At 42.3% G+C, this 22,560-nt stretch overlaps 1 protein-coding gene across 8 annotated transcripts in view; it reads right to left on the reverse strand.

Annotated features, from left to right (window-relative positions):
• The window catches only part of ZEB2 (zinc finger E-box binding homeobox 2), a 194,346-nt gene that overhangs the window by 84,057 nt on the left and 87,729 nt on the right, over positions 1-22,560 (reverse strand). Inside the window, exon 2 of one of the 8 annotated variants that reach the window (XM_053255926.1) lies at positions 685-812. The exons of the other annotated variants lie outside the window; for them this stretch is intronic. The gene's annotated coding sequence lies outside the window, so the exon portion shown is untranslated. The remainder of the gene's footprint in view (positions 1-684; positions 813-22,560) is intronic. 8 annotated transcript variants of the gene reach the window in all.

A 22,560-nucleotide genomic window follows, 5' to 3' on the forward strand; every position in this document is an offset into this window, starting at 1 on the left:
ACCCTGACCAGGAGGCCCAGGAGCCAAACGGGGATTCTAGCCTTAGGTTTTCATCAGACTAAAGAACACTTAATTGTGATCAGCGCAGTGAGCAAAGTGTGGCTTGAGAGCTGTTCGGCAGGACAGATTTTTAAGTTTAATTTGAAAAGTTGGTAATTGTTAGCTTCTAACGATGGAGCACACAATGCCACTGAACATGCCAGCTTGTGTTTCTAAATACATTCTCCCTCCTTACCTTAATTTACCTATAGCTATCTCCAGATTGCAAGCAGAAAGTCTAGATGTATTTTTAGACACCAATAAATTCTGCAATTAAAATATTTGTAAATGTTTCATTCTTTAAAACAGTCCTTATTTATACTTTCATATGTAAAGGACATTTTTAGATCTAAGGATTTGTTTCACCTCTGGGTTCATCTTCTCTTCGCTTCTATTATTATTATTTTTTCTTTTCGTTTTTTGATCAGAGGCATGAAAGAGTAAGTAAGTGCGAATGCTTAGGTACCTGGGGTATGGAAAGGTGGTAATTAGCACAGCAGGATAATTGATGTGTAGATTGCAGCATGAACAAATGCTTTGACTTGTTTGTTCTTCTCACTCTTCCACATTCGTTCCTCTCTCTCTCTCTCTCTCTCTCTCTCTCTCTCTCTCTCTCTCACCCAGTCTTGCTAATGAACACCCTACCTGCTTGGTTAAGTTGATAAGGATATAGTGTACATCAGTCTAAACAGAACTCTGTCTTCTTTCCAGAATAAGCTAATGGTTCTTATTGGTTCCTCTTCAGCTTTCACTTGCTCAACTTTTCCAAAAAACTGTTCCATAAGGGTAAAAGAAAGAAAGAAAATCTGCTAAAGATACACTTGGCATCAAATTATTAACCAAATTTCTTAGACTCATCTATAATCTATCCTATCTGTAAGCTGAATTTGTGGTATTCCACCGGCTGTATCTAGACCTTTTCCCTTGAAAATTGTTTGTATAGCCAAACATGAAGCTTGCATGAATGCAACTTTTTCAGGAATGTGAAACCTATTCATGATTCTGAATTTATACTTGGGCATACAACTTGTGGACTGACATGTGTAGATTTACATTTTGCTGATATGAATGGTGCCACAAAAGTCAGTCCACATGTGTAACGTAAGGTAACATTAAAAAGGGCTGACTTTCACAAGTGCCTTTGGAGCGGGAGCCACTGCTCCTGTGACTTTGTAGCCACTGGTGTTATGGAAGGAGAGGGCATATGTAGGCTGACCATGCATGCTGGACTTGAACATATTGGTTTATTCTTACTCCTGCAAGTACTGGAAAGCCCTGCTCAGAATAGTGAGTGCAAATGTCAATGCACATGTAGGCTGACACATGTCAACCTGCCTGCACATAACCATCTCCACATGTCATTAGAAGTAAGCATGAGCAGTGTCCAGTGGTGACACCAGAAAAGAAGACTGCGGTGAGGGCAGACTGCAAGGACAAAGTACATTGGCGAGGGGCAGAATGTTAAAGTAGCCCTAGAGTTGCAGCAATGAGAGACAGGTAGCTGTCCTGCCTGGAAAGTACTTGCCCCCATTCCTCTCTGGAACTGTCTAGGGCAGCGACTGCCATGCTGTGAAAACCGGCCCCATGCCTCTTCAGGATCCTTATCTACTATTTAATTAGATTACAGCAAGAAAGTAACTTTTCGGCCACAAAAAAAGATAGGAAGAAATGCACATCCATTTGCTCATAGTATATCTGTTAGCTTTTTTTAAAGTAGGAAAAGAGCAACAATATCCTGCTATCAACAATGTGCAAAACCTTTATGACACAAAGGTATGATATAAGGAAGAGATGAAAAGATGAGGTTTGGAAGTAGCGTTTAACATGCAGCACTGAATGTTATCCACCCTGCCTGGAACTTGGGGAATGCAGACAGAGAGATATATTTTTAACCTTAATGTGATGTACTGGGAGTGGACACATTCAATTCCATTCCCGCACCGAGTGCTATGAAGTCATATAGTGGGAGGTTACTACTGTGATATCTGCTCAGCGTCCAGTTCTGATATAGTTATTGAGGCAAAACTCCTAGTACCAATCTGCCCTTTTTCTGGGGGCAGATTTAAACCTAATGATACTTAATAGCAATGACTCCTGCCTAATAGGGATAGAATTCCACTTAATGGGAATGCCTTTGGGGATTTAGTAGTGCTTAGGTGATTTATGTGTCAGCCTTACGCTCTTTCTGGCTCTTTCTGTGTGTGCGTCTGCTCCTCTAACAACAGCTTTTAGACCCCATCCTGTACATCAATCTTGCCCCTTAGCTCTGCCACAAGAAACAAGGCAAATGGATATCTTTTCTTCTCCCCCCCCCCCAATACGGCCATTTCTGGAGGGTGGGGGCTAGCTCCTTCCAAACCGCCCACATACATCAGGCTGCCATATGCCAAGGGTCTCACAGCTGGCTATGCTGTTGCCATGTAGTGACTTGATTGTTCTAACTCCTATTTTAGTGCAGAGATACAGGCCCCACAGCAGTCTGTTCAGTCCTGGACCAAGTTCACCACAGTTAGGCAAAAGCTTCAAATAATATCTAACAGCTCTCTCTTCTTATGAAGGAAGGGACCAACCATAATGTGTAAAGATTACAAGCATTTCTGCCAAATCCTAGCTACAGGATTTCTGTGGCTGTTGTGAACAGCTCCATAACAAAGAACCACAGAACTTAGCAGTTGAGTGATGTGGGGCAAAAGCGGGGCAGCTCTAGGTATTGCAGCAACCGAGGCGGGCACCAAATGCTGCCTTGCCCCTTTCTCAAAACAGACTTTTGAGAAAGCCTGCAAACTTTGAAAGTGAGGTGGCGGGTGGAAAGGGGAGTGCCAGCAGCTTCCTTTTCCCAAGCAAACTTTGCAAGGAGTCTAAGGAGAGATGCCTAGACTCTCCTTGCAAGGGTCAGATCAATCCTGAGGATCACTCAGATCAATCCTCCGCTCCAATGGTGGAGGCCACTGAAGCCACCCTACTGTCGCCCCAATAATCCACTGCCTGAAATGGACGCCTCACCTAGACTCATGAAAGGACCACTCCTGGACAAGAAACAGCATGTCCATCACCTCAGGCTTACCTAGAGGAAGACAACTGATTGCAGCTTGCTAATTATAAGCATCCCAGAAGGTCTGCCCCTTGTTCACCATGTGTCTCCCAGGGAATACCATCACATTTGGTCTATGAACAACAGAGGCACATGGTAGAAATGCACAGGGGAGCAATGAAATAAATGACTGCAGTTCCACAGCCTGTGCCCATTGCATGTTTACAGTTCCTTCTAATGTTAAGCTGTTCATTAGGAGATGCTCAGCAAACAGACCAACTGACACATAAAGTACAGAACTGTACATCTTTGTGCAGAGGTTGCACTTGTCCTTTGATGAGCTGCAAGACACCTCCAAAAAAGATGCAGCCACTGTACCTTCCTTCCCAGCCTTTTTCGCTAGGTTGCTATAAGGCAAAGCTGGAGTCCTGCTTGCCACAGCATTCAGGAGAGGATGCTAGGCAAAAAGACTGGCAGAGCAACAGTGCGAGAGGCAGTATTTTGGAGGCACCATTCCAATGGCATAATTACTGCCAAGCACCTGAACCACACGTCTGCCATTTCATACGTGGCTAACCACAGAGATTAGCTGTGTACCTTGAAAGTGCCAAAGCCAAACAATGTGCATCTTTGCACCAATACTATGTGGAGGCAGCCTGTTTGCACCACAGCTGTCTCCATGCCATACTGCGCACTTCGAGAGGGGGGGGCTCCTCTATGGAAAACCCAGCCCATGCCACCTTGATGATGGCTAGGACTGTGTGTGCTCCTGGTGCTCTCCATGCATACTCCCCACCTCGCCCCAGCTGTCAGGGCAGTACAGGGCTCAGCTTCTCATAAAGCGCCCTGCCCACCCACCCACACCAGAAACATGCAGTATTGTACGGAGATGGCCGCACTGCAAGCGATTACCTCTGCATGGTAGCAGAATAAAGGAACACAATATTTGGCTTCCATGCCACCAAAGCACAGGCCTAATGGGGGATCGATGCCCACATGGTACCTGGCATTGACTGGCACTGTTGTGAAGCTTCAAGTGACTGGAACGACTCCAGTATACAGACTGTGGTCATGCAAACGGATTATGGTGCGGTTTCAATGCAGAGATCAGTAGGCATAAAGCATCAGTATAAAAGAAGCATACAACAATATAAAGCAGTAGCGAATGTCCCATTCTACTGTTCTCCCAAAGTAAACAGTGGAATACAATTCAGAGATACCGTACCATATGCATACTGGCACAATTCCTTCTCTGTAAATGTATGTCACTTTGGGAAGGATCCAGTTTTACTAGTGTTCACCATAAAGTCCTACAGCAGAGATCATACAGATCAGTTGTGATCTGAGTGGAAAAGAATATTTCTTAATTTGTTTGGAATCTTATCATTTAGCAAGAGAAAATTTTGGCAACCATCTCAACCTAGATGGTGCTCAAATTTATACATTCACAAGTAAGCCTTTCCCAATATTGAGTTAAACAGCAAAAGTACAAGTAAAGGAAAAATCCAAGTTTATTTTTAATCATATGTTACTCCCAATCAGGAGCTGCTTCAGCAAGACTCTTGTGGAGATCTCTAGAGATCTCTTCAAGTCTTCTACTGTAGCAACCTAAAAGATGCCAAATGCAAACTCGTCATAGCAAAATTTAACTTGCACTTTAAAAAGTACACACCTTTCCTATTAAATGGCAAACCAATAAAATGTCTAGATACTGTATTAACAGAAGGAGAGAAAGAACTAAGCAGAACATCACAAAGGTAATCAGCTCATTCGCTGTTTGTGTATATTACAGCCCTAGGCTAGTACACAGTTGGCAGGTGAGTTTGAGAGCCATTGAGCACTGCGGAGTTTTCCCAATGTATTGTAATTACAGGAACACTTGTGTTAAATATCTTAATCACTATGAAAATTCAGTATGTAATAACCCTGACTCTTGCCTTGACAGCAGCAGGACTGGTGGTTCAAGCAACAGAACCGGTAATCAGAAAGACAGGGTTCTGTTTCAACAGTATGAAATTATATTCCCGGACAAATAATCTAACCTAGTTGGCTCAGCTGATCTATTTGTAAAATTGGAATAGTCATTCGATAACAAGTTAATTCAAATTAAATGGCTAGGGAAGCTGCTTGATTTCTGTTCCTCCTCCTCCTCCTCCTCCTCCTCCTCCTCCTCCTCCTCCTCCTCCTCTCAATACTAGATTATTGCTGCTGTATCTCCACCAATAATTTAGATATGTGTCAATAGGCAAACAGCCCAAGAAACTAGTCTAGTCTAATTCCTATGAAAATGAGTGCGGGTTATGGTGGTGGGCAATGTATGAGGAGAGTGGCTAACATAAGAGAAACAACCCTATCTAAACCTAAAAACATGTGAGAAAGACCTCTATAGAAAGGAGCATCATACATGGTACAGAATTGGGAAATGAAGATTTCACTAATTTTGGATTCAGTTCTTAATACTTATAACAAGAGATAGGGCTTAGGTATACGACAGCCCCAATCCAACTGTAGTCATGCACAACCAACCACACAAAAGTCGTGACCCTAGATAGAGTTATGCATATCCATCCACATCAAACACATATCCAGCTAGTTCAATGGGGCCTAATTATGCAACACAGTGTGGACTGGAATGAACAGCCAGTTGTTAATCAGGATCAGCTGCAAATGTGGAAGTCTCTACTTCTTGACTGCATCAGGGCACATAGTGGAGCCATTCACATGACCTACCGGATGGGGAGAAGACTTCCCAAACCTTGTCTTCTCCCCCAGATGAGCATTTGGAGCCTGATGGGAGCACACTCCATGCTCCCAGATGATCCCCGCTGCTCTGTGCAGCAGAGAGCAGGGTGGATCGATCTGAGGCTTGAACTCATTATCCCGGTCTCCGAATATCCCTCAGTGCACTGCACACTGAGTGCAGTGCACTGGGGGATTCCCCCAGCAGATGAGTGGTGTAGGTGTCGGTCTCTATGTCAGTACAAGCTTCAAGTAGCTCGTGCTAACACACGATCCCAGGAGCCAGGTTAAGGGAGCATTTGCATCCATAACCTCAGCTAAGAGCTGGGCTTCAGCGCTGAGTTTGGAGCCACAGCACTGCTGGGATCTGCGTGGATCCTGGTGGTTCTTGTGGGCAGTTAAGCCGAGACTTGGCTGCATAAGCCTAGGCTTGGCATCTCATGAGAACAGCCTCAGTATGGGTCAATAAGAGCTTGAACTCCAACCTACACTCAAAACATCAAGGGTGAAATAGAAAGCGAGAAAGAGGCACACCAGAATTCTTTGTCCTAGTTCCCAATGCCACCCCTTGAAGGATTATCATTCTTGGATGTGGCTGTCCCCACAGTGCTATTAACGGTACTCATTATACATCTTTTTAGTCTTACATACATGTGTGCTGCTAGGGTTTTTTATATATATATATATATATATATATATATATATATATATATATATATATATATATATCAGACCCTCAAAAAGCATTCCCTCCAGAACCATTAGCCAGTGATTTCTGGAATGATAGTTTTGAAACTTCTACAATTTATGGACTTCTGATTGTCTGCCCACCCACCACAAGTGAATTTTAAGGTAAGCATTCTTGGCCCAACAATGCTCTTAATCACTTAAAGTAATCTGAGAAACAGCAATAGCCTGGCTGCCCTATTTAAACTTCAGGTTTTTTTAAAAAAGATTTGTGATTTTGGCAATTTTTATTAAAAGTTACCTCATCGAAGAGACAATTTTTCCCAGGTTCTGAGCAATCTGGCACAAAGTAGAAGCATGTTGGGATACAAGAGTAACATAGGTGGGGGAAATATATGAAAAGAAAACATATGTAAAAGAAAACACATTTAAATTTGTTTCCACGTATGAGTTCATATTTCTGGCACTTTGTAGAAGCCCTATGGAAGCTGTTATTTCCAATGCTAGAATTCTACAGTGACTAAATTGGTGTTAAATTTAAATCTGTTCAGGAAGTAATAGTCAGTCTGCATTCCACATAAAGACTCTCACAGGCAAAATCATTTATACAAGGTAAAGTTGGCAAAAAGAAATTCAGTGTATGGAAAAAAACACCATTAACCCACTTTTCAAGTACATGTAATGTTATAATATAATTTTAAAATACATGCAATGTTATAATATAATTTGCTTTGACTAGTGAATTGCCCATTTAGAGTACAAATAATGCTAATATATTATTAGTAATGTCATCACAAAATCTGTTATTTCAAATTTGTTATAAAACAATAAATTAATGTGTTTTATGGAATAAGTCCCTTTATTGGCCAATATTGCTGCATACTGTAAAGAGCCTTTTTGCAAATGCATGACCATATAATTTGTAACAGATTCACATATCTCTTTATCACAGATTCAATATTATATATTGACATGTTGTTGACCTATAATAAAACTATTATAATAAATGTTGGGGACTAAAATCTGTTTCCATACAGATGTTTGCAATTCATCCCTGCATTGATTTACTCTACAAGTTTTACAGCAGTTTGAGTCTTCCTAGTTCATCAGATGGCTCCATTAGATAATTCCCCAAACCACAGAAATACCACCAGATCCAAACCACACAGTTGTTTTCCTCATTTCTGCATTGCTCTAAATCTACATTCAAATTGGATGACTATGGTAAGTCTTAGAATCTAAATCATGGGGGCCATTCACACGACCTACTGTGCAAGTGGATGGAGGGAAGGGTTCCCAAAGCTTGTCTTCCCCCCCAGACGGTCATTGGTTGCTCAGTGGGGGTTCAGAGAGCGCTCTTACACAATCAGCTCTGTTCCATTCAGCACGGAGCAGGGTGGATCAATCTGAGACCAGTACTAGTTGTCCTTGCCTCAGTGAATCCTACAATGCACTGTGCAATGAACACAATGCATTAAGGGATTCCCCTAAGAAACGGGTACTCTAGGTGCCTGTCTCTGTGTACGGCCAGACTGGAAGCAGCCCGGCTCACACACGAGCAAGTAGCCTGGGTTGAGGGAGCACTCACTCCCTAAACCTTAGCTAGCTGCCAGGCTAAAAAGCTGGGCTAGGTGGCTCTGGCCTGATGGGATTGGGCCAATCCTGGCTGTTCTCACATGCAGCCTAACCCAGGTTGGCCATCCTTAGCGGGGGTTAGGCAACACATGAGAACAGCCTCATGGTCTGGAAATCTGCATTGAGCCAGTTCAGATGAACACCCTTATTCACATATGAAGATGACAGGGATATGGCAAGTGCCCCAATGTCACTTAAGGATATGCCAATGCAATCTCAGCACATCCTTTAATAGCAAGTGAGAGGTTTTCGTCTGAATCGCCCCTCTACGTACACTGCAAAACCCTGTAGTAGTAGTAGTAGTAGTTGTTGTTGTTGTTGTTGTTGTTCATGTTTAAGCTATTTATTTGTCTACTATAAGGCTACTTAACCATTACATCGCTAGTCACTGAAAATATCAAATTATGTAGCCTAAATGTCGAGTTCACTTGTTTCCCTGAAAGTCCTCAAACTCCTCATTTACTCCCAACAATGTACAGGACATATATGATTCCTGTTCAGAGCATTCATGATCTACTAAAAAGCATGTCCTTTTTTTAAGCAACAAGAGACCTGTAAACAGTGCCAGGTCTCAATGTGTTTGAGTGAAAAAGCTAAACCTCCAGTTAACAGACCCATAAACAAACACCTAAGATATGGAGGCCGAAATGTGTTTGCCTTCCTAAAAGTGGGATATTTAAAAGAGAATCTGTCAAATGAGCACACAGTACAGACAGCAGGCCTATTGGGATGCATTCTGTGTAGCCTTACTATAATAACTTCAAATATGTCATTTGTGCCACTATGTCATCAAGTTAATTGTCCTGGGATGGGCCTATGGATGCTGCCAATAAATCTGAGGCACTCAACTATTGTGGCACGCTGATGAGCACCACAGAAAAGCTTGCTAATAAATAGTGCCTCCCTCCTCCGTCCGTGTGTTTTCACTCCCTGTAATGCAGTCAGCATAGGAATCTTCGTCAATCTGTTGTATTTCTATCCTAATTATCCTCCAAGGAGCTAAGAATGTCATTTAGCTTTCCAACAACCCTGCAAGGTAGATTTAGGCTGAGAGATAGATAAATTTATGTATGTATGTATTGGATTTCTATACCACCCAATATAGAAATCTCTAGGCGGTATACAGATTATAATCACAATTTAAAATATAAAACATTTAAAATTCATAAAACAGATAAAAATCACAATAGATAAAAACTCATTAAAAAAATAGATTTCAGTTTAAATCCTGGGAAAATAGTTACATCTTCAGGGTCCTCATAAAAACAAACAGAGGAGATGCTCTTATTTCAGCAGGGAGCGCATTCCAAAGCCCTGGGGCAGCTACAGAGAAGGCCCGGTCCCGCGTTGCCACCAAAAGAGTTGACGGCAACTGGACCTCTCCAGATGATCTTAATAGGTGACGTGTTCACGACCCTGGACCTAAGCCGTTAAGGGCTTTATAGGTAATAACCAGCACTTTTTATTTCGTTCGGAAACATATTGGCAGCCAGTGTGGTTCTTTTAGAATCGGTGTTATATGGTCCCTTTGGGTAAACCCAGAGAGCAATCTGGCTGCACATTCTGTACCAGCTGTAGCTTCCAAACGACATACAAAGGCAGCCCCACATAGAGCACATTACAGAAGTCAAGCCTAGAGGTCACCAGCATATGTACCACCATTAAAAGCACTCCTGGCCACAGCCTCAACCTGAGAAACCAGGGAGAGTTTGGGATCCAGGAGCACTCCCAGACTATGAACCTGATCTTTTAGGGGGAGTGTAACCCAGATCGGGCCGATCTAAACCATCTCTCGGATCCCGACCCCCAACAGATAATGAGCCAGGTCTCACGATCAGTGAGACCTGGTTTGTAAAGGGAAGTGGGGAGAGCGGGCTAAGCCTGCTCTCCCTGCAGATGAGCAGGGCAGAAGCCATTGGGCAGCCGGATCGGCCACAGCTGGCAGGGGCTGGGGAGTTTGGGGGCCGCGTGGCCCCCGGAAGCTCCAGTATGCCCTGCATGAGCGCACATGGCATACTGGAGAGACCCCCGAGCCAGGAGGCTACTTTTAAGCATCCCACCAGGGGTCTACTCATGAGTAGCTATGGCACAGAGCCGTGCCGCAGCTACTCACGATTAAAAAAACCAGGTTTGCGGAGCGCTCGCTCCGCAAACCCGATTTAAGGGGAGGGCTAGTTTGGCGGGTTAACTGCCAGGAAGCCACCAGGCTTGCCTGCAAGCCAGGTGGCTCCCACGATCAGGCAAAATAGGGCTAGGCTCCCCTAGCCCAATTTTGCCTGATCGTGGGAACAGCCCCAGTATCTCCATCTTGTTTGGATTCAACTTCAGCCAGTTATCCCTCATTATTTATTTATTTAGGGTTAGATAAATATTTAGATAACCCTAAATATTTAGGAAAAGATAAAATCCTAAATAAACTATAAAACAATGCCCTACACTTGGCCTTAAGTAACATCTTTATCAACTTCATATTGGCTTCATCACAATGAATTTGTGGAAATATTTAGGGTTTTAGCCATGACATGTAGAAACTGCAATAGGCCATATTATGATTTTGACAGGACTTATGTGTGGATAACTAAGTACAAAATTGTGGCTTCTAGGTCTATTTGATGTCTATCCCATAGCAACAAACATTTTCATTTTGTAGGATTTCGTTATTTTTGTTTGGGATCGTATACTGTTTTTTGTCTTTCACTGAATAAGCCAGCATACTATATCCTCAGCCTCGTGATGTCATACTGCAAGTAGCAGCCTATGTTTTATAAGACGTATATTTATCCTTTTCCTCCCTTTTTTGGGGAAAATTTACAATCCATTTACATAATGGGATCTATTGTGCCTGCACTCCAATGGAGAGCTTCAGTGATATGTTTTTTGTGTTACTAAATGTAAGCACCTCAATGCTAGGTCATTGATTTGGCATGCTTTTTGCAAAGAAGTTTTTAACACCTTCCACAGTGTTTGGAAGAATATGGCCCATTAAGACTTTCCTTTTCAGGTTTCACCCTAGAGTTCAAGGGAGAGGGGGTCCGGATTCCATTTTCTCTTAAACTATCACTGTAATACTTCCAACTGCTAATACTCCACAGATAACTTGAACTCTGAAAGGTCAACTCTATGACTATGTCCATGAGCTTTTTGGCTCTATTTTATAGAGTAAACAAACTGTGCTTATAACTATGTAACACTATAACCAACACTATTATTCTGAAATGTGTCTCCCATCTCATGTCTTCAAATGTCATCTGCTCTAATTTTTCAATTGCAGAAACATAAAACATAAAATAAATACAGAAAGCAAAGCTCTTTATACATTAATTTTACCACCACTGTTCTGGTTGCTCATTATTTTATCCCAAATTAACTCCTCTGTAGTTGCATAAAGTTAAATACTTGCGTAAATACCCATACACATACAACAATATTTATGTAGGCCTCACTTCTCCTACTGCTCACCAAGAAATGCCACTGGAATTCAGGAATCATGCTATACAGCTTTCCAACTTATTGACAATGCAATTTTAAATAACTTTTAAATCTGCTCTGAATTCATAATTAAAAAAAGAAAGCATCCCCAAAGCCATAAATGGAACCTTTCATTCCCCTTTGATGTATCAAAAGCATATTGTTCCTGTTATTTTCAAGAACATTGTTTTTTCTAAGCTACTTCTTAACCAATTCTAGATAAATTATGAAGTATTCACACTGGGCAGTACCAGACCTTCTGTCCCATCAATTGCCAAAACAAAATAGGAAGTGTGTGGTATAATCCAGCAAACTAGAAGTGAAAATCTGCAGAACTTTCAAAGTTGTCAGGTCACTTTATAAATACAAAATGTGTACACTAAGAAAATACATCTAACAACATTTGTGCTTACTGTAATAAATGAAATGGAGCAGATGTTCTTCACAACTGCTCCCAGAGGACCAAGAGCAATATTCTTTGGGTATTCTAGTGACTCAGTTCGAGTTTTAGATACACCTGTCATAAAAGAACTCAGGACATATTCCTCTCTGCCATGGTCAGACTGATATATGACTTCGTTTCACCTTCCCTTTAGTGTGTGGTTTGGCTTACTTTCTTGAGCGAGGTAATCATTCCTTGCCTTTAATATAGCAGATTGTCTTCATTTCTGCTCTCTGATAATGGTACTCTTTAATCTAGAAAAACTAAAAAGGGTGAAAAAGTGTTTCCTGAATAAAAGACATACTGTGAATTAATACAAGCATGTGTTTATAGTGAATCCTTGAGTGTTCTCTCTATAATCTAGATCAGATATGGCCAACTGGTGGCTCATAAGACATACCACTCTGATTGCCTCAGGTTTTCCCTCTTCCCATAATACCTAGAGGTAGTGCACACAGGTCTCCCATGCAATGCTTTTTGCTCTGTTAGCGCTACTCCAATAAGCTATTTATGTAGATGGAGCAGGCTGGAGTATTAATCTGTGGCATGGAAGTTGGTGTACTGGAGAACTGAGTAGGGTTAAATGTTTTTTGAATCCATTCTACAGAAACATAGGAAGCCTTACACTGGCCATAAATCTATCTAGTTCAATATTGTTTACACTGACTGGCACTGGCTCTCCAAGGTTTCATGCAGGAGTCTCTCCCAGGGAGTGACCCTGGGACTTTCTGAATACAAGCCAATGCTCTTCCACTGAGCTAAGGCCCCATTTCCTAATGGGAATATCCTATAGCAGACAGTGCTCACATGTCATCACTCATTCACATTTAAACCAAGGTAGACCCTGCTTAGCAAATGAAACAATTCATGTTTGCCACCACAAAGTCAGCTCTCCTCACGTATGAGCTACTCATAATCATGAACAGAATCATACTCATTCGAATTAGATCGACAATTATTCCAGCACATGGAGCCCTTTCTCACGATCTGTGAGAACGCGCTTGAAGGGGCAGAGGAGAAAGCCTCAAAAAGCTTACCAACCCCTCATACAATCTCCGTCACTTTGCTGGGGGCGGATAGCCCACCCAGATGATTCCTGGCTGTGCAGTTGGGGTGGGGGCTCGGCCGCCCCGGAACACCCATAAGGCACCGTGTGAGATCGTGGTGCATTATGGGGATTCCCCGGATGTTGGCTGGGAGCCCCGCAGCCTGTGCTCAGAAGTCCTACCTGCCTGCGGTCCACACTTACAGTACTGTATTTGTGTGAACAGATAACCACTGTAACCATGGACAGATTATTTCTGTGGTCAGAAGGCTGGGCCCCAGTCTTCCAGTCGCTAGAAGCATTTGCCCATGGTTGCAGCATTTGTCTTTTCAGGCAGATATTTGTCCTAATTTGTCTTTTCAGGCAAATTTTGGACAAATACTGTACTACCACGCAGGAGGCGTGAGGGACTTCTAAGTCCATCCGCTCCAAGTAGTTTCCTGCTCCTTTTAAGGTCTGAAGAGAGTTCCTCTGTTCAATGTATGCATAAAGAATGAAGAATGAGTCCAGGTTGAAGAAAAGGACCTAGCCAACCTTGCACAAAGTGGCTTGAACTGGCTTTATATAGCCTGCCTATATCTTTCACAATGTGGCCCTAGTATTTAAATAAAGTAAATATACGGTGTATAAATGTTTAGATAAATAGATAAATGTTTAAATAAATATATAAATGTAGATAAATAGTAGTTACATATTTAGAAGGGAGCCTTCCCACTTTCTGAGCAATTCCATGAAGGATACCATGAGGCTATGCTGACTTTGGAGGGACATTGCTATACTGCTGTAAGAACAAGGTTGACATTTATAATCAGGATAAGATATTATCCAGCTAGATAACAAAATGGAACCAACTTCATGTTTCATTTCTAGAATTATACAACTATCCAATGTGCCTCTAAGATGCAGAGAAACATCTGCACTAATCACAAGTGTGTGCAGGGAAGGTAGCAGAAGAAGTGTGCTGAGAGCTGTTGCAACCTGGAGTGATACTGTGTCAATTTTGTACAGTAATCGTGGCCTCACCACAACAAAAGTCCAAACACTTGATCAACTCTATGATTTCTAGAATATTTCAGCCATACAACATGATTCAACTACTCATCACTGTGAGAACAGGCAATCAGGAAAGCTAATTTCTTAATTAGCTCTGCTCCGGCGGTAATGATTGTAGATCGTGTCAACTAAAATCTGTTTGGATTTCTGTAAATTGGAGTCCGACAAGCCTGCAGTTCCGTCGCCAACCTGATAACTCTCACCCCCCTGTCTTTTGTTTTTCCTCCCAGCCTTTTTCCTGTCGCCATCTCGGTATTTAATCTGACACCGCCAGGCAGCAAAAAGAGTTTACTCTTCCCCTTCAAGAGAAAGAGAGAGAGAGGAGGAGGAGGAGGAGGAGAAGGAGGAAAAGCCAAACGTTTACATGGGGACAGGAGGGCTGATTGCACAGGAAACCTGGACCAAACCTAAACTCCTGACAAAAGCCTTGAATATTTTCTACATTCCTCAAGGCATTTGCCTTCTGTAGTAGGACATATTCCTTTCAAGTACACCCTGATAAGGGAATTCATGTGTTTTTTTTAAACAGGAAATGTATAGCCTTGTAAGTCTATCATTTTATTTACTTTGTACGTTATAGATTTAAACTAATGCACATCCTTCCCATTAACATCTGGCATGCTAATTCCACAGCCTTCAGAACAACCTCAAAAGCTGATAATAAAACAAAACAAATGAATCACAGAAACTAAGAAGTCTGACTGATACCATGCCAGTTTTACCTGAGTATTGATCAGAGATATGTGATGTGCACAACACGCTGAAAGATGTAAGGTAGCTCCTGAACTCTTCAAACCAGTAACTGGGCCTATCTCTACACACACACACACACACACACACACACACACACACACACACACACACACACACGTATGTATATGTATATACATTAGAAAGACTCTGATCTGGCCAAGTCTAGGACTGGACTAGGCCACTGTTGGATCTGAGTCAGGTCAGATGCATCAGATCAGATTTCCTGCTCCCTTCAAGACACCTTCTATTTCAGTGCTTTGCTTCACGTAAATATGTAGCCGACAATTTCTCTGGAGTTCATTTAGTGCAAAACTGTGACTATGATGTGTTTCAAATGAAAATGATATATTATTGGGCAGCACATTCCTAGGCCTAATTTGAGAGTGTTTTCAGTAAATCACAAAGTCCAAAGGTCCAATCCACCTGGAAGCTTTCCTTTACTAAGCTCACAAAAAGAAATGGGAGCTGTGTGCAACATCACATTTCAAACAGGCTTTCTCAGAAGACTTTCCCATATGAAGGTGCCCAAAGTCCCTATGAATCACTCTATTGTGTCTTTCTAGGCGCACTTAGGTGATTACCAGGCTGAAATGTGTTCAACACTAGCAAGAGGTGAAGAGAATATTCTTCTGTCTTACAGCTGCTGCTGCTGAAGACCCACTGTCATTTTACATTGCTCAATCAGTGGTAAGAACAGTTGAGAAAACAAGAAGTGAGATTTTCCTCCAGCCTGTTAGAACTGGAATTTAAGGGCATATGACCAAAAAACAAGTTGGGGGGCAGGGGGTGGAATAGGAACTATCCATTACATTCACAAAGACCGCACCCCCCCAGCACAAAAAGGGTTTATCAACCATAACGATGACGACAACACTGATACTTATGCTAACAAAAGTCTGATTGAAACCAAGCCCCAGGCTCAAACTAGACACCAAGGACTACTGTGCTGAACGTCAAACAGGAAAAGAAATCTCATAGAATTCACTTATTAAGATCTTTCTTGTTTAATGAGCTGCACAATGAATCAGGAATTCAGCTAGATCAAGGAACATTTTTTCTATGGCGCCTTTCATGGGCAAGAATACCGCATACCCTCTACCAAGGAAAAAATTGTGGTTTTGCCAGTACAGTGGGTTAAGAAGGAGACATGCAACCATGATACAAAGCAGTAAGATAGCTCTGGTTTGTCAAAGCACACAGCATCTGGGGCCTGAATTCCTGACTTCTTAAACAGGAAGCATTTTCATGTAGGAATCAACAGTCAACCACATGTAGATCACGCTACATGTACATGTACAGATAACTGCCCATGCATGTATATTTCACTACCTGTAGAGGTAGTAGAAAGAAAAGCTGTGATTGGCTCATGGTGTGTGCACCTAACATTGATATGGAGAGAAAGAAGCATATGCGAAACAATCACACATAACATGGAAACATGTGGGTTTCATGCTAATCATTAAGCAGCACTTGATGTCCTCTGAGCCATTAGGGAAAATACAGTTGTCCTGTGCTCTGGTATTCTTATCATTCACTAAATGTTTGGTGTCACTGCAGTTCTCCCTCTACCACACCTCTAATGTAAAGAACTCAGTGCACCCAGGCCAGCTTATAACCAGGGTTTGGACAGGAAAAAATCATCCCCCATGGCATAGGGTATGTGTGTGTGTGTGTGTGTGTGTGTGTGTGTGTGTGTGCGCGCGCACACACACACACACACACACACACACACACACAAACCAGTTCCACTACCAAAAGTCTTAAACCACATTTAAATCCTTAATGTAAGGTTAAGTGATGCAGAAACATCCCAATGGACTCTCTGCACTAGGGTGAGCTGCATTCTTAATGAGTCTAATCAGATTAACATTACAATTCAATCCCTTGTGTGGAAACAATGTGAAACCAAATTTAGTAACCTCAGTTTATGCCACATCACCCTGGGTAGTTTTGTTCCTGGCTTACATGTGGCATAAAAAGCTTTGACTTTCCTCCATGCCAAAGGAGTTACCCTGTGATCCAACTGAATGTAGATGTTAACATCCATCAAGTTTCTCTTGCCCCCCTCCCCACTAAATCCTTCTGATCAGCCACAAGAAGAGATAAAGTGGTAAATCTGCTTCTGGTTAACCCAAGAAAGACAATTGTCGACCATTCCCAAAAGGAAAGATTTCATTTGGGCTGCATGTGACATGGCGGGGGGGGGCGGGCGAGAGCAGATTTCATTTACTGTAAAAAAAAACAACAACCCACCCAACCCACAAATGCTGCAAAGTTACCTGACTCAGCTGCTTGTAGAAATCAAATTCAGTCAGAGATAACAGCTAATCATTTGTCACAGTAAGAAGCAATTCCCTGAAATCGGAAGGGAAAACCTGCCGCTTCAATCCTCAGGTCTGTCAGATTGCTAGAAATTACATTCTGCTCTGACTAACCTCTGCACTTGGATTGCTAACAACAAGCAGTCTGGTCTATCAAAAGAGAATATCATACAACCAGGAACAGCTTTTGATTTGTTCTATTCCAATAACCTGAGAAAAGTTTATGGACATGCTTTGCTGCCTAGACCTCAATTTTCACCAACCTGCATACGGTTCTGAATTTATGGCTTCATGTACACAGAGAGTAACGTGGGCAAAATTTACAAGCTGATTATCTGCTACTTCAGAGTAAGAAAATTAGAGCTGATTTTATAACTGTACAACACATATTTGCTCTTTGATACTTTGAGGAAGGACACACAGTTTGGAAACCTCAATTAAAAGGCATACACACACTTGATGAACTTTTATGTGATGGGAAGCTTTCAAAATGCAATTTATGTTCTTTTGCAGTGTTCTCTCAGAGTAAATTAAACGTATATCCTTCTATATAAACACTATTTGTGCAGCAGTCATGTTATAAGTTTAATAAAAAATGATGTATCACCTCTGTTTGTAAGATTTATAATTCACATGGCAGTAGAGAGATCAGGAGCGGAGCCACAATGCATTTTCTATACTGAACTCTGTTATCTGTGGTACAAGGATGTTTATAGCCCAGGAGCGGGGCAGAAGATAAAGAAGGTCCAGTACAGGACTGTGCATCTGTTGAGTAGTGGTGGGGGAGAGGGGGGTAGCTCAGCTTCTTATCATTACACAAGCTTCTTTTTAAAAAGAAAAGAAAAGAAAAGAAAAGAAAAAGAACGCTGGCTGTTATAATTTAGTGTGTGCATCTCATAAGGCCAGGCTTACCCAGGAGGCTAACACTATTAGCAAAACAAGTTTAGGCAAATCTATTCATTCTAGTTTTATTAGCAGGTAATGAAAAGGTGTAAGTTAAAGTGCGAAATGCCTCTGTGTATTTTGAAAACAATATTTCAGCAAACAGCTTTATGTAGCCAGGTCTCTTTATATTATGGTTACATGTAGTACAATTCTTTGTAATAATGCAAAACGGTAGTTTTCAGTTGGCGATATAGGCTAAGCAAGGAAATTAGATTCATGATTACGGAAAAATGCCTGTCAGCACTGTGCTTTATTTCTTCTCTGCTGTTCAGGGCCATTCACAAGACCCTGAACTGAGTTTGTTTTTCATTGCTGCAGACATGTCTGCTTATTTGGCCAGGATGTGCATATAACTGTAGAAACCAGTAAACAGGGAATACAAACCTTCAGTATTTCCATACAAAGGTGCATGAGAAAATCTACACAGGTCATTAAAAAATCTAGGCAGTTTTTAGACAGAGCTAACTGATTCGTATAACAAGATAACTGCACATACATTCCATCCCAGCAGACAAAAGCCAGTTTTCCTGGCTTGGGTGTGGTGTAAAAATGACTAGCCTCCGGTCATATGAATTGGTCCCGACTTAAGTGTCAGTTGCAAATATTGCTTTATTACCTATATTTCAGATTCATACATATCTAACTAAAAAAATGTCCTGGGGATGCATTTGGCTTGATAAAAATAAAGTAATCAAAATGTTTCATTTAAGTGAAACTGAGTGCATATAAACTACTCTGTTTCTAGCTCTTTCCAGAATGTCTGCTTGTCCCTCTCCAGTTTTGAAAAAAGGGGGTAATTATCACATGTACACATGCACACACGCAACAAACAAAAATGCACACAAACGACAAACAAGAAAATGTTGAAGAAATGGGAAATCCTTTGACAAATCCTTTGGGAATCCTTTAAAAGGATACTTTGGGAATCCTTTAAAAAGTCTTTTAAAAGTCTCTAAAAAGAATATATAAAGGTTATGCACACAAGCAGCCCTTACTCAGGTTAGGGGAGCCCTACCTGGGTAGGTATGCTCACGTACAGCACAGGGATCGAGGCCAATCCTGGATCTACCTCCCCTGCAAGCCCTTTGGCAGGAAGGAAAAGATCTCTGAATAGTAATTATGGACATTGCTACCTCCATTCCACAAGTTTCCCTGCTCATTAAGGGTCAGCCTGCATTCAGGCCGAGCTAAATGTAGCCCATTCACCTAACTGTATTCAAAAGGCATGTAGGCTGTGATTCTGACACCCCTCCTTAAGAACATGGAAGCAATTGCTAGAGAAAGCATCTCACATGTGTGCCACTACTGGGCTAGAAGGCAGAGAAAAATTATATATGTAGACCTAATTGACAGGACTGGAAACTAGTCAGTTCCTAATTACTTATCTACTAATTTACTTACTTAAAGTGGCTGACATGACACTCAAGTCCTATGAAGACAGTAGGGCTTGTGTGGTGCCACTGCTGCAGACCCAGAAGCAGCAGTGAGACAAAAACAACTACTGCACTTTCCTCCATTTGTGACAATGGGAAGAAATGCTGTAACTCTTCAAGCGCTACTGCCCAATCTCTCCAGCCTCCTCACTGGGTTTCCGGGTCTCTGCTTACAGTCTACACAAAACCTGTGTATCATGTCAGCCAATATTTCTATCCCACCCATGCAGTGCAATAGGGCTGGAAGGCAGCTCACAAAAATAACAAATCACAATAAAATGGAGGGGGAAAACACCACAATAAGGGGTGTCTCTCTTGAGATGCCAGCTTAACAGTTGCACCCTTCCACTGGCACGATGCTCCAACTCCAGCAACAGCCACTGGCTCGGCTGCAGTGGTGGTCATCAGCTGTTTCTAGGGCAGCACAATAGAATGATGCAAAGGCCCTTGCACCACATGGCATGCCAAACTGGAGGTTTTGAGTCCAGTGTGAAACAGGGGCGTAACAAGGCTGGAGTGCGCCCAGAGACAAAATTTTAAAATGGGCCCCTCACTGATACACACACACCCCACAATATATAGTGCACTCACACTCACATCCCCATTATGCCAGCTTCTCTAGAAAACTCCACTCCCTCGCTTTAACCCCGTCCCTCCACCCTCGCCATGGGGAAGAGCGCTCCCGGCTCAGAGTTGCTTCTGCAGACAAGGACTTTACTGCATGCATGCTGCCTTTGCTCCGAACTTGGGGTTGGCTTTTCCACGGCACCGAAGCTCTGCGGGTGTTGGGGAGTCATGTGACTTGCCTCTGGGGGGCCCTGAGGCGTGGGGGCCCCCAGGCAGCCGCCTCCCCTTGCCTAATGGTAGTTACGCCCCTGGTGTGAAAGCAGAATGCAATCTTGCAACAGTCCTTACAGGATTCAAGGAAATGGAGGAAGGCTTTGCTTCAAGGTGATAGCTGTGTGACTATGCCTCTCTTGCCAAGCACCACTGAGTCACAATGGATCCTATGAGTCAGTGGAATCAGCTGGTTATCTTTGCAGATGTTCAACTGAATTTTTCCCCTTGGCTGAGGGCATGTTACTCTGGCACAATTTAATAACTACAAGATATACCAGTAATTACTAAACACAATGGTCAATGCGCACATCCTCTTGCCAAGAGCTTCACAAAGCTTTACTGATGAAGGCTGTCAAGGAATCAGTGTGTGCTGTCCTGTGCTGTGATGTTGTCTACATCTGGAGTTGGCAAGAGTTACCAGAGATCCTGCCTGCCCATTAAGCCTCCAAAGCAGTGGGGAGATGCAGCTGCTGCTTCCCACTCAGTTCACTCCTCCACCACGCCCCAAATTCAAGTCCCAAAGTTCACAGCTAGGGGGCAAGATATGGACAGTGAATAAATCAAGCAGGAGACAAAATTGGTGTGTGTTGCCTTGCTGCTTTAGAGCTGCTAAAGAGGCAGGCATGATCTCTTCCTTGATGGAAGATATTGGGCTAGATAGGTCGCTGGTTTGACCCAATAAAGTTGTCCTAATGCTTTTAATATTTCTGTTTGCTAGGAAGATGTTTTATGTGCTGCACGTCCTTGACTATACATATACACTTGGCATGAAAATAAACATGAGTGGAGATCCTGAGATGTGAGGAACTGATAAACCTTTGACTGACAGGTTGTTATAGAAGTGAGGAGTTCTTGAAGATTAAATCACTACGCCAATGTACTCTTGTACAATTACTAGCAACTGGCAGAGTTCAGCCAACCAAATTTTCTGGTGTGTGTGTGTGCGCACACGCGTGCACACACACACACACATGTTTTTCTTCATAACAAGATGTATTTTTAAGTCATCTTGTGGTGAATTTCTGTAAATCAATTTGTCTGAAGTGGTGCTACATACAGAGTCCTTTCCCCCATGCAACGAGAAAGGGCTGCTTGTTTCTGTGGGAAGCTTACTTCCCTGCAGACAATCCTTGCAATGCCCCAGGGGTGGGCAAATCACTCACCCAGATGAGCACTGGCTCCTGTCAGCAACTCCGAGGGTTGGGGTGCCAGGACCCACTGCCCCATTATTGGACACAGAGCTCCAATAATGCACTGTGTGAGTGTGTGGTGCATTATGGGGATCCCCCCCCAAGTCTGCTAGCCATGGTTGCTTGGTTGACAAGACAATACGGAAAATGGGGTTTTCAAGGAAAATGGAAAACCTCATTTTCAAAGGAGGCTCCATAGGTGGGTTTGCACTGTGGTGCCGCTGGGATCGGGTGCAATCCTGGCAGTTCACATGGTTTTGCACACACATGTGAATAGCCTCACAGTTAACTATGCAGCACCATACAGTTTTGGATGTGCTGCATACAGTTTTGGACACTGACTCTGCAGTGTCCAAACATTCAAGTTGGAGATTTGGCTTGACTACAGTGGCTCCGTCTTAATTTGCTTTCAGAGCTTGAGGCAGATGCAAAAATCACCAAACGATGGAAACTAAAATAAATAATATTGCTTGAATTCACCATAAATGGGTAGTTCAAGCTTAGTCGAAGATGTTTGCAAGTTTTTGGCACAGGAAACAAAAGTTACAGGAAGTTAGCCCTGCTCTTAAATCACTGGCTGAACTCTCACTGGATGGAGTAGATCCAGTTTCACTGGATGCAGTGTTGAGAGTCTAATCTACAGACTAATTGTTTTTCAAATGTCATATTTTTGAAGTCAGGAGCATTCTGTAAAGGCCATGAATGTTCTTTGCAAATGGATGGGCTTATCAGACAGAGATCAGCCTCTCTCAAGGACTTCTTTTAAGAATGAATATAGTCAGCTTTCTTAGTTATACCTTAGTTATACCAAGTGGAAATTAATTAGGAAAATTAGGAAAATGTTTTTAGGAAAATTTGGTCTTTGGGAAGTTTTGGGAACTTGGGAAGTTTTTCCTCCTACCTTGCTTCCACATAGTCACTTCTACTCAGGTTTTCCTC

Source organism: Hemicordylus capensis, chromosome 1 (assembly GCF_027244095.1).
Source record: "Hemicordylus capensis ecotype Gifberg chromosome 1, rHemCap1.1.pri, whole genome shotgun sequence".
NCBI classification, from domain to species: Eukaryota; Metazoa; Chordata; class Lepidosauria; order Squamata; family Cordylidae; genus Hemicordylus; species Hemicordylus capensis.